Source organism: Phascolarctos cinereus, unplaced genomic scaffold, assembly GCF_003287225.1.
Source record: "Phascolarctos cinereus isolate Bilbo 61053 unplaced genomic scaffold, phaCin_HiC Scaffold_5;HRSCAF=322, whole genome shotgun sequence".
NCBI classification, from domain to species: Eukaryota; Metazoa; Chordata; class Mammalia; order Diprotodontia; family Phascolarctidae; genus Phascolarctos; species Phascolarctos cinereus.
In genome coordinates, this window is record NW_027555958.1 from 257,806,571 (window position 1) to 257,822,618 (window position 16,048).

Sequence of the window (16,048 nt, forward strand, 5' to 3'; positions counted from 1 at the left end):
AATGGAAGGAACCAAGCTATTTAGCAGAGAGAGTTGTAGAAAGAAAAAGCAAAGTTTAAGAGCATTAGCTTGCTAGGCAATCTAGCTCTTCTGAAAATCTCATGCTTGAAAGATGGCATATCTCATAATCAAGACCCTTTCTACAGTTCCAAGGGTAAGGATACCTGTTTTGCTTGTTTGTTTTTCTTAAAGTGTATAGGAATACCCTCAACAAGAACTTAAGTTGAGCTTAAAACTGAAGGCAATGGAAACACCATCCAACAGTAATCAGCAGAGCAGCCTCTGGTGAAGACTACAAGACCATGGTCAATAGGGGAGCAACGTGAAGAAATCCATAGCCTGCATCATCACAGGCATGATTACCCCTCCTCACATGTACCTTGTCCACATTGCCATGTATGTTATATAAATGATGTCTTCTATGTATGTCCATGTTGATGCTAGGTGAACGTGTAGAAGAGTATACCCCACATTGATGGGGGAATTTTTTTTTTTTACTTTTTTATTATGCCATTTCATTAGATGCTTTTTGCTATGAGTTAGTTGTGTTTAACCACTGAAGGTAAACACATTGGCAAGAGCTTGTGAGCCATTACTTTGAATCCCAGCATCTAGAGGACCCATTCTGTGCAATAGGGAAGTGTACCTACATAACTACAATTAGAATAGTTCTTAAAAGGAATGGGTTATCTCATGGAATAAATAGTAAATTGATACTAAGGGTGTTCAAGCCAAGGCTATGCTTGTCACGTATTCTGTAGAGAGGATTCATTCTTCAGATATGGTTTATACTACAGTCTAGTATAACTAGTAACTAGGTGATCCCTGAGGACCTTTCCTACTCTGAGATTCTGTAATAGCTTTCTGGCCCTTGGAATGGATAGACAGTACAGAATATCAAGTGTCAACATCTGACTTCCAGAGTCCTATGACACTTCACAGGCACACCCTGGATAACAAGTAAGATATGTGGACGTTTTCAAGAATTCTGCTTGTGACACTACATTCATTACCGCCAAAGATGAAAGGTTTTGTGTTCCCTGTGCTCTCTGATGTTCTCTGTGCTAAGACTCTGGAGCGCTCATAGCACAACTCGGCATTACTTTCTCAGGGATCATATAACACAATGAAAAAACAGAAACACAGGGAAACACCATAGGTATATACCAGCAAAATCACCAAAACATCTCCTTAGCTAAAACTGCTGTGCCAAAAATAGATCTTAGCTGACTAACTCTTCCTTATTTCAATACAAATTATTGTAATAGCAATAGAATGGGCCAATCTTATAAACATTAGCCCAGAAGTTCTTCTCCTCCTTGCTTTTATATCTCTGCCATCCCCACAGCTCAGCTGCCATGGCTGGCTTCCTGTGGTTGTAGTAGGGGGGTCTCAAAAGAACGATGTCCTGCTTCTGATATGATTCATAGAAAATACCAAAGTCCCCACATTAGATGCATTGCCAGGAACCCCTAGTCTTCCTCAGGAAGTAAACTTGGCACAAAACAGGAAATGAATATAATTGGAATAGAATATACCAGAAGAGAAATGAAGATTTCCCACAAACTGGTAACAAACTGAAGGTCTTAATAGACCTAATCCACCATGTAGCTACAATGCTGCCTTAAGTTCTAGAAAAGTCCTGGAGATCTAACATCCCAAGTTTCCCTTTCAGACAACTGCAGCCAATGTTGTTAATTTATTTGGCTAAGATGTAGAATCAAACAAAGCAGTTAGTTCCATTAGTTATAATATTATAAATGAAAGAGAAATTATTGGGTACTCATTATTCTTGACCTCTCTGCAGCACTCATCACTGTTGAATATTCATTTTCTTGTATACTTTCTTACTCTGGGTTTTTATGACATCACTTTCTCTACTGTATCATTCCTCCTTATTCATCTTTGCTGGATTATTATCTAGAGGCTGCCCCCTAACTCTGAATGTGTCCCAAGGCTTAGTCTTGAGTTGCTTTCTCTCCCTACTCCTCTCTTGGTGACCTTATCCAATCTGTTGCCAAGTTTTTATCACTTCTACTTTCACAATATCTTTCACTACACCCTGGATCTTACAATAGCCTATTAGTTGATCTCCTGATTCTTTCACTCACACAAATGTGCAACTTTTCAGTAATCATTGACTCCTCACTTTCCCTCCCTCCTCCATATCCAATCAGTTGCCAAATGTTGTCAATTCTTCCTCTACAACATCTCTCATATCTACTCCCTTCTTTCTACTTCCATGGCTACCATCCTAGTTCAGGTCCTCATGACTTTTTTTTTTTAAGGTAATTGGGGTTAAGTGACTTGCCCAGGGTCACACAGCTGTGTGTCAGTGTCTGAAGTCAGATTTGAACTCAGGTCCTCCTGACTTCAGGGTCGGTATTCACTGCACCACCTAGCTGCCCCCTCCTCATGACTTCTTGCTTGGACTATTTGCAGTAGTCTTCTGATTGGCCTCCCTTATCTTGTTCTTTCCTTCTCCAAAACATTTCTTACATAAGTTGTAAGATGGACCTGACTTAAGCCAGTACCCTGGAAGTTTAGGTTCATTATTGTAACCAAATTATATACTCAGATCATTCAACAGTTAACAAAAGGTTTATTTAACCCTAGCATAGCACTTAGCTGTAGGTGTGGAAATCACCACTATCATCTCTCTTTCCCCACATTCCCCAACCTCCATCCTCTCACCCCATCCCACCCCTACGCTACAATGGAAAGAGGTCTAGTCATCAGGGCAAGATGTGTGATGACTTGGACTTGGAACATCTCACAAGTATTAAGGGCCTTGACCCCATGTGGATAGGCTTCTTCTTTTGTCATTGAGTGACCAGGGAACCACATCAGCCAGGCCTCAGGACACCAGAAAGCTGTGTCAATGACAATATCACTTTAGCTTTAACTCTTTGGACTATCCCTGATGGGGATAGCTTCTATGTCTTTTGGGGAAGGAACTAGTTTGACTAATAAATTGGTGGGAGAGAGAGAACCTTGGTTGGTGTTAATCTTATCACAACCTACCACTCCGTGGAAAGGTCCTAAAGTTCTTCAAGAAACTTCTCCTACTTATATGACTTTGAGACCACTATACTATGTAACCACAATCTTGGGAATAGGAGGAGCCTGGCATAGGCTGTACTAGATGGAAAACATGAGAGGAAAACTAAGCTAAAATATAGCAAAAGTTAAATAATTAAAAAAAAGACCCTTTAAAAAGTGACCAAATGTGGAAGACAGCAAAATCCAGAAATTTCACGCTTTGCCTCCCCTTCATAAAGAACAAGTACCAGATCTTAATGATCTGGTATATGTTGTGGGTGACACCAAAGCTTTACAGTTCATAGCTGGTCTTCTGATGTAAAGAAGTGATAAGGAGAAGAAAAAGCTACAACAGGAACTTCAGAGCTGCCATAATACTTCTGCCATAGTCACCACTTCTCATCTCAGGTTAAGTTCAACTGCAGTGAGAGAAATTAATATGCCATTATATTAATAGCTATTAATTTTTGATCCACCCTTTTCCTTATATTTCTGTTAAAAACCCAACTCCTGAAAAGGTCAGTCAGCCTCTAAAAGGCATGGCAGAATGATGAGATTTGGTTCTAGCCCTCCTAACTGGGAGATCTAATTTCTGTTTTAGAGTATAAACAGAATCCATTCTAGGCAAACCTTTACCTAGAAGAGTACCCTATCCTTGGGGCAACTCAGCTCATGAAGGAAAAAACTAGCTACAGAAGTTCAGATGGAGATGGCTTCCCCTTGCTCAGATGCTCTGAGACTACTCAGTCTCATGATCAAGCCATGTTCCCAGCAGGAAGAACTGAAAACTTTTAGCCCACCTTAGTTTATTCTTGAAGAGGACCAAAATTACATTGCTGGGTTAGAGTTTGACTCTACACTGTGTTCAGCTGTAGTGATCAGGCCAATATGAGCTACACATAGTAGGTCAGGCACAAATAGTCCATATGAACATTTGGAATGAAAAAAAAAATAGCCCACCTCTCTTGTTAAATATCCACCAATCAGGGTTGAGTTTCACTTGTCAGGGGAATTTCCTTTCAGATAGATTTCAGGTGTTTCAGGATCTCCCTTGGCATCTTTGAAACTTCTGACCATCAATTTTTTGATTGCTGGCTAGTCTAATTAGTAAATTGATTATTAATTACCCAGAAACTCTCAGGATTTTCATTCATTATGTAAGGAAGCCAAGAGGTCTTTTAAGCAGCCTGTCTCAGTGTCAGTGGTGATATGAAGACTTGATACCAAGACCATATCACTGAAATATAGTACTTGGTTTTTATGAAAGGGAGAGAAAGCATGAGATTTCTGGGTTTTGTTCTCTTCCAGGTCATTTTTTGAAGAACCATTAATTTTTTGTTTATTGTTTATTTTGCTTTTATATATATGTTTGGAGGAATTTCTGTGGAGAGACTGGTGAAATCTCACTGTGCTGCTTCCTGCTGCTCCACCATCTTGTTTTTGCCCAACTTCTGTTCAAAAGTGTATAATCTCTCTTCCAACTCACTCAGCATAAATAGCAGCATATATCACCAGGAATTCTCCATTCTTGGGCATGGATTTCTGTGCTTCTTGTTTTAGAAAAGAAGCAACAGACACCACAGGAAGGTGAAGAGCTTCTCCAAAAATGATCCCTCCAAGCCAATCAATCTTACAGCCTTCCCAAGTTTTAAGGCTGACACTATCTACTTTGTGAGCTATATGCACATTTCTTGTGGCCTCTATAATTCAAAATCATCTTTGCTGAGCACATTAGTAATGAATGAATGAGAAAATTCCATGATAACTGGTTTAAATCTAAGAAGAAGGCCTTCACCAAATACTGAAAGAAATAGCAAGATGATGATGGCAAGAAACAACTGGACAAAGACTTCATCAGTGTGAAAAAAACATTGCCAAATATGTCTGCTTTCTGTGAAGCAAAAATCTAACATGGTTGAGATTTCAGGTGAATTGTGATAATGTGTCTGAGAAATTGGACTAAACCTAGAAAAGTCTGCTATGTTTTGGTGGCATGATTGATTGATGTCTTTGGGACTACAAAGATTACAAAGACATCACCATCTGCTGGCACCCTTTAGATTAAGGGTTCTGAACCATTTTTGCATTATGGACCCCTTTAGCAGTCTGGTGAAGCCTATAGGCTCCTTCATCAGAAATCTTTAAATGCCTAAATAAAAGGGAAGGAAACTGGTTATATTTAAATACAATCATCAAATATATGTATACATATATATGTACATAAACATACATATATATATAAGAAAAGCATAAAAAAGTAAACAGTAAAGAAAAAAAGTTATTCAATAAGGTTAAACTGCTTATATCACTACATGGGAAGATGACACTTGTAACTCTTGAGAATTGTATCTTTATTATGACATTTAGAAGGGGTATACATAGAGCACGTGGGTATAATGTGGTGATAAAAAAAATTAAGGGGTGAAAAAAGGATCCTACTGGGGGAAGAGGAAAGGAGGAGGCAGAAAAGGGTAAATTACATCATGTGAAGAAGCTGCAAAGACCTATTATGATAGAGAGAAAGAAGGGAGGCAGGGAGGTGAGCATTGTTTGAACCTTACTCTCATCAGTATAGAAATCTATCTTACCCCCTATAGGAAGCAGAAGAGGAAAGGGGGGAAAAGAGGAAGGGGGTGGATAGAAGGGAGGGCAGAAGGGAGGAAAGAAGTACTAGGAGAAAGGGGAAAGAAAAGGTAGGGTGGCTGATAGAAGGGATGACAGATTGAGGGAGGCAGTGGCAAGAAGCAAAACACTGGTGAGGAAGGAATGGGAGAAAGGAGAGAGAAAAGCATAAACAGGGGAGAAATAGGATGGAAAGAAAGACACAGTAATCATAACTGTGAATATGCATGAGATGAACTCTCATAAAAGAGGATAGCAGAGTGGATTAAAAAACATAATTCTACAATTGTGTTATTTACAAGAGACACATTAGAAGCACAAAGATCCACACAGAGTAAAGGTATAAAAAGCTGGAGTAGAATATATTATGTTTCAGCTGAAGTAAAAAACAAACAAACAAAAACAAAACCAGGTAGCAATCCTGATCTCACACAAAGGAAAAGCAAAACTAGATCTAAATAAAAGAGATAAGGAAGGAAATTACATCCTGCTTAAAGGTACCATAGACAATGAAGTAATATCACTACTAAACATATATGCACCAAATGGTATAGCATCCACATTTTTAGAGAAGTTAAGGGAGTTACAGGAAGAAGTAGACAGCAAAATTATATTAATGGGTGACCTCAACCTTCCCTTCTCAGAACTAGATCAATCCAACCACAAAATAAATAAGAAAAGTTTAGGAGGATTAGAATAGACAAAGAAGAAACAAAGCTATCACTCTTTGCAGATGATATGATGGTATACTTAGAGAAACCTAGAGAATCAACTGAAAAACTACTAGCAAAGTTGCAGGATATAAGATAAACCCACATACATCATTGACATTTCTGTATATTACTAACAAAGCCCAGTACCAAGAGATACAAAGAGGAAGTCCATTTAAAGTAACTGTAGACAGTATAAAATATTTGGGAATATACCTGCCAAAACAAAACCAGGAACTATATGAACACAATTACAAAGCACTTCTCACACAAATAAAGTCAGATTTAAATAACTGGAAAAATATTGGTTGTTCGGAGTAGGCCAAGCTAATATAATAAAAATGACAATTCTACCCAAATTAATTTACTTATTTAGTGCTATACCAATCAAACTACCAAAAAATTATTTTGTAGAGCTAGAAAAAATAATAACAAAATTCATCTGGAAGAACAAAAGATCCAGAATTTCAAGGGAATTAATGAAAAGAAATACAGGGGAAGGTGACCTAGTGATACCAGATCTAAAACTATATTATAAAGCAGCACTCATCAAAACTATTTGTATTGGCTAATAAATAGAGTTGTGGATCAGTGGAATAGATTAGATATACAAGACACACCACTCAATTACTATAGTAATCTACTTTTTGATAATCCCAAAGACTATTGCTTCTGGGATAAGAACTCACTATTTGATGAAAACTGCTGGAAAAACTGGAAAATAGTATGACAAAAATTAGGCATAGACCAACAACCATATACCAAGATAAGGTTGAAATGGGCACACAATTTAGACAAGCAAATTAGCAAATTAGGAGAGCAAGGTATACTTTACCTGTCAAATCTATTGAGAATGGAAGAATTTGTGACCAAACAAGAAATACAGAACATTATGAAATGCAAAATGGATAATTTTGATTACATTAAATTAAAATGCTTTTGCACAAACAAAGCCAATGCAACCAAGATTAGAAGGGAAGCAGAAAGCTGGGAAACAATTTTTACAGCCAGTGTCTGATAAAGGCCTTATTCCTAAAATATATAGAGAACTGAGTCAAATTTATAAGAATACAAGTCCTTCTCCAATTGCTAAATGGTCAAAGAATATGAACAGGCAGTTTTCAGAGGGAGAGATTAAAGCTATCTACAATCATATGAAAAAAAGTCTAAGTTGCTATTGGTTAGAGAAATGTAAATTAAAACAGCTCTGAGTTACCACATAACACCTATCAGATTGGCTAACATGACAAAACAAGAAAATGGTAAATGTTGGAGATGTGGGAAATTGGAACACTAATGCATTGTTGATAGAGTTGTCAACTGATCCAGCCATTCTGGAGAGCAATTTGAAACTGCTCAAAGGCCTATAAAACAGTGCATACTCTTTGATTTAGCAATACCACTACTGGGTATGTATCTCAAAGAGATCATAAAAATGGGAAAGGACCCACATCTACAAAAATATTCATAGCAGCTCTTTTTATGGTGGTAAAGAATTGGAAATTGAGGGGATGCCCATCAGTTGGGGAATGGATAAACAAGTTGTGGCATATGAATGTAATGGAATACTATTGTTGCATAAGAAATGATGAGGAGGCAGATTTCAGAAAAACCTGGAAAGACTCGTGTGAATTGATGCTGAGTGAAGTAAACAGAACTAGGAGAACATTGTATGTAGTAACAGCAACATTGTGCAATGTCCAACTTTGATAGACTTAGCTCTTCTCAGCAATACAATGATCTAAGACAATTCCAAAAGCAAAAGGCTCGTGGTAGAAAATGCTATCCATGTCCAGGATTATTGGAGTCTGAATACAATCAAAGTACATTATTTTCTCTTTTTTGTTGTTTTTTTGTTTTTTCCCTTTTGTTCTCATTCTTCTTTCACAACATGACTAATGTGGAAATATGTTTAATGTGATTGTACATGTATAGTCTGTATCAGAAAGCAAGCTCTCTTGGAGAGGGGGGAAGAGAGGGGAAATTTTAGAACTCAAAATCTTATAAAAGTGAATGTTGAAAAATAAAAATAAAGAAATAAATTTCTTTTTAAAAATAAATAAAAATAAATATATTTAAAAACAAACAAAAGAAAAGAAATTTATGGACCCTAGGTTAAGATCTCCTACTTTAAAGCTTCCAGGATTGTAGCCTGTTCTGGGTCCCACTCAAAATAAATTTGTGGGTGATTTAGCAAACATAACCATCCAGATATTCAGGTGAAGAGTGTGAGTTCTCCTGAAGAATCTACTAAGCCTCCGGTATTCTTTTTCTATTGTGGGGAAGCATGTATCAACAATTTTTTCATGACTATCGAGTATCACCTGGTTTATTTGCAAAATCTTTACCAAACAGGTTTGAGTCAGGATTTTCTTAGAGTTGTTTTCCCATCCCTTCATACTCATATGTGCTACCATCTGATCTAGGGCTTCTGCTACCAAAGTCTCATCTAGATTGGCTAATTTTATTTCATCAATGTAGTGGTATACAAAAAGCCCTCAGTAAAGGAGGACTTCTTTCAGCTCTCCACCTATCAGAATGTGGGAGCATTAGAAAGAGTTCAGTTAGCCTTGGGGAAGGACAGTGAGTTTATACTGGGCCTGTATCTACGGGAAAACAAACTACTCCTGACTAGCCTCAGCTATAGGAATAGGATAAAAGTATTGGCCAGGTCAGCAAGTCCATACCACTCACTCTGAGCATAAGGCTGTATGGTCTACCACATTGACAAGGACAGGAATGGCTGCAGAGATGGGCATGGTGACCCTGTATGGCTATAGAGATGGGTATGGTTCAATCTAAAAGCCTCTAAATGCATCTACCCTTTTCCTGGGTAATATAGGGTTGTAAGGGGAGAGGATATAACAAAGTACTCAAGCCTCTATCTCTATCACTATAGAAGTATCTTTCATATCCCCAGATATTCAATATTGTTTTGTATGAATTATACAGAATGACTTTGCTAACTCCAAGGATTACCATTTGGCCCTAGCCACAATAACCTACATAGAGGTTGCTAAAATGGCTCATACAGGTTACAACTCTCAAAATTTCAAAATATCCCTTCCCATGGTGGTTTGTCCTCCAAAATCAAATATGGAAACTAGCGTACCATGATGGACCCAATGATGGTGCACTGGAATATCAGTATTTTTGTTGTCAGTTATATAGTATCCCTTAATATTCAAATAGATTTAGGCTTTAAGGTATGCTCCACTTAGGTGGAGTTGAAGGGAATTTACTGCCTCTATCATGTATTTCACAGTACAATTTTATTAGCATCCTTGTAGGTTGGCAATTGCTTTCTTATCACCTCCATATTTCAGAAGACACACCCAAAGCTCCCTCCCTCCATCCCCAGAGCAACTATTTTCATCTATAGATATGAGCCTTGATTGCCACTGCTGCCCTATTCAAATTTAACCAGTTTATCTGCCTATGTTTATGTGGTTATATGTAAGGGGAAACCCATAGCTAACATCAGTGAGCTTCTGGACTTCCTTTTCCATTCGGCCAGTTCTGCTTTTGAAGGCATTCTTCTCCTCATTGGCTTTTTGAACCTCTTTTGCCATTTGGTTTAGTCTATTTTTAAGGTGTTATTTTCTTTAGTTTTTTTGGGGTCTCTTTTAGCAAACTGTTGACTTGTTTTTCATGGTTTTCTTGCATCACTCTCATTTCTCTTCCCAGTTTTTCCTTTACTTATCTTACTTGCTTCTCAAAATCCTTTTTGAGCTCTTCCATGGCCTAAGACTGATTCATATTTTTCTTAGAGGCTTTGGACGTAGGAGCTTTGACTTTGTTGTCTTCTTCCGGTTATATGTTTTGATCTTCTTTGTCATCAAAGAAAGATTCTATGGTCTGACTTTTTTTTGCTCATGATCCCAGCCAATTACTTGAGTTTTAAACTCTTTGTTAAGGTAGGGGTCTGCTTCCAGTGTGAAGAATATACTATCCCAAGCTTCAGGAGTTTTGTGCAGCTGTTTTCAGAGATACTTTTAGGGACACATACATTTTCAGTTCTTCCAAGGTGGTGCAATGAAGGGGTGAGGTGTTTACTCCTTTCCTGGCCTGTGCTCTGGTCTATGAGTGACCACAAACACTCTTTTCTACCTTGGAACTGTGAGGAGGATTCCTCTCACCATCACCACCACATTAGCACTCTCCTTGCCCCAGGACCACCACCCAGAACTGTGACCCATATCCAAGCATGGGCAAAGCAAGAGAATCCTGCCTCAGCACCAGCAAAGAGATCCCTGTAATCCCCCTCTGATCAGCCACTAGATTCCCCCATCGTCTGTGGGCCTAGAGCTCTGGAAACAGCCGCCACTCCAGAGCTGCACCAGGACTGGGGTCAGACTGAGCTCCTATCTCTCCGCAGTCAGACAGACCTTTCCAACTGACCTTCTAGGTTGTCTTTGGTGTTTGTGGGTTGAGAAGACAGGACACCACCACAATTCTCCTTGGTTCAATCCCCTGAGGACTGCTCCAGGTTCACTGAGGCCTGGTCTTTGCTGGCATAGCCCATGCTGAATTGCTGTGCTCCTCTCCCAGCCCAGTGCAATAAACCTTTCCAATCAACCATCCAGGTTGTCTTGGGCTGGAAATTTGTTTCACTGTTTCTTTTTGTGGGTTCTGCTACTCTAGAATTTGTTTAGAGCCATTTTTTTTACAGATATTTGGAGGGGTTTGGGGGAGAGCTCAGTCAAGTCACTGCTTTAATCTGCCATCTTGACTCTGCTTCCCTATACATAGCTTTCTTTAGTAGCCAATGCTCTAGAAATGCATCATATTTTCTGTTTAAACTTCTACAATCAGTCAACCTAGTTTCTTGGTGGTAAAAGCTAATATACCATCTGCTCCCTTTGTGAAGGAAATCATACTATGGAAGATAATAATAAAATAAGATTTTGGTTTTCCTATCATCAATTCTCAAGGTTACTCTGTAAACGCATTCTTAATTTCTTATCTTAATGCTCTGGTCTCAGTGGAAAGTGGTACATCTTCTAGCAAAGCCTCTGGGTCAGAGACCTGTAATCTATGATTCTTATCTGTTCCACCTTCATCAGAACCACCCTATTCACTTGTGCTGTTACCAGATTTGTCAGCTAACCCCTCAGTTTCTATTTTCTCATCCTGAAATGAAAGTTCTCTCTTCAGTTGCTGAATATGCCAGACCAGTTTTCTTATGTTGGCATAGCCCTTGGTATAGCTCTGGGTATCTTTACCCCAACTTCTACCTTCACTAATTAGTCAGGAGCCCAAAGTTAGACTCTGTTTCCTCTTGAGGACTGCTTCATTATATCAGACAATTGTAAAGGAGGTGATAATGACAGAAGACATTTGGGGTGTGTGAGACGAAGAAGAAGAGAGAAGAGGGAGCTCTCAGCAAATGACCTAAATTTTTTCATTAAATTATGAGACCAGGTTCTTAGCTGAGAGAGTGGGAGGAAGAAGAGCTATGAGAGGTTTGAAAAGCCATGAAAATGTTTAGCCAAGCCACTCTGGCAAGTAGGAGAGTGAGTTAATTAGGGAGATGTAAAAAGCTTGCCTTTCAGAAGTGAAGGCCTAGTTGAAGTTATGTAATAGTGGACTTGGTCACCACAATTTCATTATTTTCTCCACCTTCATTCATCAGCACGTGTATAATGGTAAAGGCAGAAAATGGTGGGAGTGATCTAAAGGCTAGGAAAAGAGGCAAAGAACTTGAGAGAAGAGGACAACATAGAAATGAACTGGTTCACCAAGAGGTCAAGATGGGCAAATCAGGAGGGTGTAGCTAGTGCAGGGTAATGGCCTAAGAAAGAACTGAGGAGTTTAGGGATTAGAAGTCACATTATAGATGATGAACAGGGTTTGGGATTGCAAAGCAAAGGGAAAAGTAGAAGGACAATAGATTGTGATCAGATAAGGGAATTTCAGAGTTCATGAATATGAAAATGGATCACTTGTGGGTGATGGTGAAATCAATGATATGGTCATCTCTGCATGTAGCTTAATGGGAGTTAAAGAACTACAAGGTCTAGGTATCTGGGGGAGTATCAATATATATATACATATATATATTGAAGTCTGAGGGCAGAAGTTGAGGAGGAGAGAAAGACTATGGACCAGGCATCAAATTCATTGAGGAAAGATGGGGAATGTCCTGGAGGTCAATTAACAACAGCAACTAGAGTTTTGATTGGGTAATAAATGTGGATTGAGTAAACCTCCAAAGTTACTGAGTGATAGTGATAGAGGGAGAACCTGCAGGTAGCAATGGGGAACAAGGAGTATCCCAACGCCCCCACTATGACCACAGACTTGGGGAGAAGGAAGAAGGATGATAAAAGTAAAAGTACAACAAAAGCTAGAAAGGGTGGTCAGGGAAGCTGTGTCATCCAGAATGAGCCAGGTTTCCGTGAAAGATAGATGAAAGGATCAAAAAAGGAAATTATTTAAGATGAAAGCAAGTTTGTTACTTATGGAGCAGACATTTATCAAAATGGAAAGGGTGGATAACTTTAGAATGGAATATTGGTGGAGGGAATTGGAATTAGGGGAATGGTAAGTGATTGGGCAGTGGCGAACAGAGAATGTGATTTGAGTGATCACAGCCTGGAGTTCAGAACCATTGGAATGGGGAGAGAATAACCAGAGGGAATTTGTTTATCATTGTGGAATTTTGAGTTCATGTAGGTTTTCATTGACCAGAAGGAGTCTGGCCTCATGGTCAAGTTCTTTCAGGGCCTTCGGCAGTTCAGGGAACAAGTTTTGAGAGTTGAAAGAATGGTGTTACTTTATTTCTCCCCAATGCAGGAGACCAGGCTAGAGATGTGACAGAAGGGCATTTCTCATCTTTCCTAGAAAGGACAAGTCTAGTCCTTAATGGAATGAATTGTGTTTCTCCTCTTACAGCCAAAGGTAAGAAACTTGGTGTGATGGAATGGCAATTTTTCCCCTTTCCTCATACGCAGGAGATTGGTGAATAATAATAATAATGGTAATAAGAATGATAGTGATAATAATAACAGCTAACATTTGTATAATGTTTAAGTTTTGCAAAATGCTTTGCAAATATTATCTCATTTGAGCCTCAAAATAACCCTTAAAGGTAGGTGCCATTATTATACCCACTTTGCAGATGAGCTGAGGCAAACAGAGGTTAAGTAACATATTCAGGTTATAGTATTCAACTAGTAAGTTTCTGAAGCTGGATTTGAACTCAAGTCTTTCTGACTCCAGGCCCAGCATTCTATCTATTTCACCATGAGAATTAACAGCTTGGCACAAAAGAAACAAAACTTTGCCCAAGCAACAAATTCTCTAAAAATAGAATGGACCATACTGAAGCCAATAATTTTATGAGTCAACAAAAAAATATTAAAACAGAGATGAAAGACTTAAAAAAATGAAAATGTAAGGTGTCTCATAGCAAAAGCAACTGACCTAGAAAACAGAGCTAAGAGAAAGAATTTAAGAATTGTTGGAATACCTGAAAGCCATGACTAGAAAAAGATCCTAACCATCTATTTCCAGAAATCTTTAAAGAAAAATGCCCAGATCTCTTAGAACCAGTGGGCAAAGTGGAAATAGAATTTACCAGTCATTTCCTGAAGACAATCCTAAAATGAAAATTCCTAGCAACATCACAGCCAAAATTCAGAGATTTCAGGTCAAAGAAAATAATACTTTAAGCAACCAAAAGAAAGAATTCAAGTAGCACACAACCATAGTCAGGATCACACATGATTAGCAGCTATCACTGGAGTGAAGAACCTGTAGTATGATATTCTAGAAGGCAAGATATAAGATTACAGCCAAGAATAATTTACCCAGCAAAACTGAGTAGAATATTACAGAGTGGACCTTTAATGAAATAGAAGACTTCTAAGTATGCTTGATGCAAAGACCAGAGCTGTATAGAAATGTTCAAATACAGAAGTGAAGAGAAACACAAAAAGAAACATGAATGAACAATGATAAAGGGCTAAACTATATTCTAATATGGGGACATGATATTTGTGTCCTTACTGAACCCCTATCATCATCAAGGGTCAGAAAGGTAGTCTAAGCAGACAAGGCCTGGGAGTGTTTCTGTTACGTCTTAATGATATTAAGAGATGGATGGAAAGGGAAAAAAGAGGAATACACTGGGGTGAAGGGAAGGGAAAAGAACATTATTCAAAATTATCTCACATAATCACATAATGTTCAAGAAGACATCTATACAAACAAGGAGGAAGGGATTGAGGGAACAGTTCACGTTTCAACCTTACTCTTTGGCCAGTGGAAGGAAGAATACACACACCACCACAGAGCTGGGTACAGATACATTTAACTCCACAGGGGAAAAGAAGATAAAGGGAGAAGGTAGGGAAGGGGATTTAGAAGGAAGGGAAATCAAGAGAGAGAATAGTCCTAAGGAAAACAAATTCTAACTGAGGACATACAAGATTATTAATAGCTCTTTTTGAGATAGCAAAGAATGGGTATCTGAGGAAGTCCTCATCAACTGGAGAATGGCTAAACAAATTATTTTATATGAATATAATAAAATACTATCATGTTATAATAAATGATGAATGGGATGCTTTCAGAGAAACCTAGGAAGATTTGTATGAACTAATCGAAGAGTGAAATGAAAAGCACCAGAAGAACAGTTTATAAAATGACAACAATATTGTAAAGACAAGGTATTAGAAGAATTAGGAACTCTGATCCTGTAATGATCAACCAAAATTCCAGAAGTCTAATGATAAAATATTTTACCTACCTCATGATAGAGAGGTGGAAGGCACAGAGTGTGTAATGGCACACACGTAAGCATACACATGTGTGTATTCTTTAAGCAACCAAAAGAAAGAATTCAAGTACCAGGGAACCACAGCCAGAACCACACTATTAAGGAGTGGATATGTGTGGGATATGTGTGTGTGTGTGTGTGTGTGTGTGTATAAACATTTGTGTGTGTGTGTGTGTGTATGTGTATATATATCTTGCATATACACATACATGCATTTTTTTTCTTTGGACACAGCCAAAGCAAAAATTTGTTTTGCTTGACTATACATGTTTGTAACAGTGGTTTTGCTTTTCTTTTTTTCTTAATTGGTGAGCAGGTGGAAGCAAGAGAAGGCAGATTTTTGTTAATAAAAAAATAATTAAAAAGAAAAATATTTTAAAAGAAAATTATATCATCCTTTGATCATCTATTGGGGAATAGTTCTCAATCTTATACCTTTGTATTAGTCCGTTATATTTTGGGTATAAAACTTTTATCAGAGAAACTTGCTTCAGAGGCTTTTCCCTAGCTATTATAAAAGAATTTCAAAAAGCCTCTAATATAGTAAATCTGATAAGTCTGTGTGTTTCCAATGATTTTATGTTAAAAAAGAATAATTCCTGAAGTTCTGAGTAAAATAGGATGTTTTAAACCACAAAATATCAAACTTAATAAAGTTTTCTCTTTTGTGAAAATAACATTGATGGGGGTCAGAAAATATAGGAAGAGTGAATTAAACTGTAAAAAAGGTGTAGTTTTAATGGGAGTTGGTGATGAAAGTCAGTTGTGATTTGACAAGGGTTAAAAACCATTTTCAACCAATTTTGGTACTGGAACTTGCCCTCAGTTCCTACCCCTATTTTTTCCAATATTACCTGAGTCCCAAAGTCCTTTCATATGAGATTCTCTC